The sequence below is a fragment of the Sciurus carolinensis genome, chromosome 17, assembly GCF_902686445.1.
Source record: "Sciurus carolinensis chromosome 17, mSciCar1.2, whole genome shotgun sequence".
Lineage (NCBI taxonomy): Eukaryota > Metazoa > Chordata > Mammalia > Rodentia > Sciuridae > Sciurus > Sciurus carolinensis.
In genome coordinates, this window is record NC_062229.1 from 5271292 (window position 1) to 5274721 (window position 3430).

Below are 3430 nucleotides of genomic sequence, written 5' to 3' on the forward strand. Positions count from 1 at the left end.
TCAGGTGGGGCAGGACAAGGTGGGTCTTCCACCAAAGGCCCAGAGTGCTTGAGGGCAGGGTCCATGTGGATATGCAGGAAGATCATTCCAGGTAGGGGAACAACTATTGCGAAAGTGTCTCCACCCTGGCCCTCCCTTTCCTGTCCCCTCTCTAGTCCCCTTTCAGCCATTTGGTCAGGATCATGTAAGGACAGTTGTGTCTCCACTCCAGGTACTTGCTTCCCTGGCCTACTCCACCCATTATGATTATGTTCCATTCCACAGATGATGACACAGGGCTCAGAGAGGCTAGGTCAACACTAAAAGTCACACAGCACAAAGGTGGGTCCAACTCTGTCTTAATTGAAAGCCCTTGTCTTTGGGGCAGAGGAATCCCCCAACAAGGATAGCAGGACTCTTGCTTGGCAAAGGCCATGCCAGAGAGGACCAGTCAGCCAAAGGTGGGGGAGCACAGAGCAGCCTGAGGAACTGAAGGCAGGCTGGTGAGGGGCTAGGGGGTGGGACCCAGGGGTGGATTCTGCAGGGCAAACGGAGACAGGGAGACATGGACATGGACATTCTGGACTCCGATCCCCACCCCCACCAGAACAGAGGGTAGTCCTGGAGATGACGGGGGCCAGGGTCCCGAGTAGCAGGTGATGGGGTGACACTGGGCCCTGATAATCCGGGAAGGTCCCCGGGCTCAGGGTCCTTCCGTAATCCGTCTACCGTCTGTCTGCCCTGGCAGGGGGCGGCATCCACGGACGTCAGGGCGAGGCCTGGGGACGGAGCCGCGTCTCCCCACAGGCCCAGTGTCAGGGTCCAGCCTGCAGGCCTGGCTGTGTTGTTCTGGGGTCTGGAAAAGGCCCAAGTGCCTGGGGCCAGCTCCCAGAGGGACGGGCTGGGAGAAGTGAGGACACACAAACCCTCGGCTGTCCTATCCGCACTTATCAGCTTCCTTCTTCTTATCTCAGCCCCACATGGGATCACCGATCGCCAAGGGTGTGAAAGGCTGCGCGGGGTTGCGGGGAGGCTGGGAGCCAGCCGCCCTGGGCCCCACCCTCACTTCACCCGCCAGCTCCAAAACCCCTCCATGTGCCCACTCCGGCCAGACCCTCACCTCAAGTCCTGGCAACTTGGCTTCTAATTCCTGTGGAGTCCCTTCCTTCCTGTCTGCCACCCCTGGACCAGGACCTCAGGGGTATCTCCCTCCCCGGCATCCCACGCAACCCAATTCCAAATCCCACCGTGCCTCTCCCTAGAGTCCTGGGGAGCCTTGGAGACTGGCCCTGCCTTGCTGTCCTCTGATGGACACTCCTTTTCCTCCCCCCACCCACTCATCTCTCAGGGCTGAGAACTCACCTCCTCCAGGAAGCCTTCCCTGAACCGAACACCGATCCACACTCAGGCTTGAGGTGAGGCCTGGGGGTGCAGATGAGAAGCTGCCAACTCTAGGAGGTTCAGTCTGGTCTCTTCCTGCCAGGCTTGTTACTGACCTTGGTAAATCTGGACTCTTGGGTCCAGAGCTGCAAAGGAGAACAGTGGACCTAGAGAGTATTAAACACGGGGGAGGCTTTGTTAAGGACTTCTGCTCAAGACAGAAGGGACAGGACTTGGGGGACAGAGACCCCAGGCTGCCTCCAGCAAAGAACATTGGAATGTAACTTTCATGGCCTCTACGGGGTAGGCAGGAACTCAGTCTCCTGATGTTGTCACATGCAGAGGTGGGACTTCAGTCACTCATGCTTCTTCATGCATGGCTTGTCTAGTTAGCACCTTCAGTCTCCACCTAGGGCTGTGTGTGCCACCACATTGATAAGGCGAAGGTGACTCCGGGTTACTCTGGTGACTCTTCTGCACATGTGACTGCCTCTCACCACCTGGAGCTGGGAAAGTCTGTTATTTCCAGAGCGGGCATTTCTGCTGACCACAGGGCCTCAGGAGGCTGAGCTAACTCCCTGCCTCACTCTCCAGGCTATTCTCTCACTACCAGGAAGACAGAGCACCTTCTGCTAATCCACCAGACTGAGAGCTGACTTGGCTCCTACTTCCTCTGAGAGATGTCCATCCTTTGTCTTTAGGGGACTTATTTTTCGTAGGTGGTGCCTGACTGTCAGACTCATCCCTGAATCTTCCTCCAGTCATTCCACCTTTGCCCCATGCAGGATCTTCCACTCCAAATCTCTCCACTCAAATCCTCCACTGCTCTGTGGACTGGGGATTTCTTCCCTGGAGCTTGAATGTCCCCATTTCACAATGTCTCTCCTGTTCCTAGCAGTACCCGTGGCTGCCATGTTCCGAGTACCTGAGAAAAGTCACACCGTGGTTTTCCTTTTTCCCCAATGTACAAAGGGACTTTTGGAGGGATGGAGGAAGAATAAAGGTGAATATGGTGGGTGGGAGCAGAGGAGGTGGACCTTTGAGAAGGTTGTGAGACCCCGGGGAGAAGGATGCACGCTTTTGCTAGAGGCTATCAGAGGGAACACCAGTGTAATTGCTAGAAGCTGGACTGGGTGGCAGGATCCTCGGCACTTGCAGCAGAGGTCTTCAGCCTCTCCCCTTTTCTAGGCAAGGAAATCAAATCTCAGTGAATTTAAGCGACTTGCCTAGAGTGCCAAGGCCAGGAAGACCTCAACTTCCTGCATCGACCTAGGGTCTGAATCTCTGACTCACGGACAGGTTCATTGTCTGACGGTGACACGCCATTGGAAACCCCTTCCTTTCAACTGGCAAGAGTTGGGCCTGGGATTGTCCTCCATTTGTTTTCACCAGGCAACGGGAGGCTCAGCCTCCTTCCCTGTTGCCCTCCTTCAAGCCAAGGCTACAACCATCACCTGCACCTGCCTGTCTCCCGACTTGATCTCCCCAGCTCTGCTGCCTGACCCTTCCTTACACTCCACCAAACCGCAGCCTTGCTCAGGATGCCCTCTCTGCCTCCCAAATCAGCGGTTGACACCTGCGCCCCTCGACTTCGAGAGGTTTCCTGACGCGCAAGCAGGTCCCCAGACTTGGGGCGGGAGATGGCCGCTGAGGCCTGCGGAGGGGCTCAGGCCTCTCCTGCAAAGCCCAGGAGAGCACCCCAGAGGGTTGGGGCGGCCCTAGGGGTATGGGGAGATGCGCGGGCCAGAGCACACGGGTCCGAAGAGAGGACCTGGGAAGGGGCTGCGGGCACATGCAGCGTATCGACAGGGTGAGGCAGGAGCCAGAAAGCGACCGCAGCAGATGCTGCTGGATTAAAAAGTGAGAGACGAAGCGCAGAGACCAGACGCCTGGCTGGACCAGGGCCAGGAGCGCCGCGGGGCGGGGCTGGGGGCGGGGCTGGGGGTCGGGCTGGGGCGGTGCTGGGCGGACTAGGGGCGGGGGTCCGGGAAGAGGCCTGCTTGCGCAAAGGGGGCCCGCGATCCTAGAGGCCCTCCAGCCCCGCCCTCCAGGCCCCGCCCCGGCCCCGCCC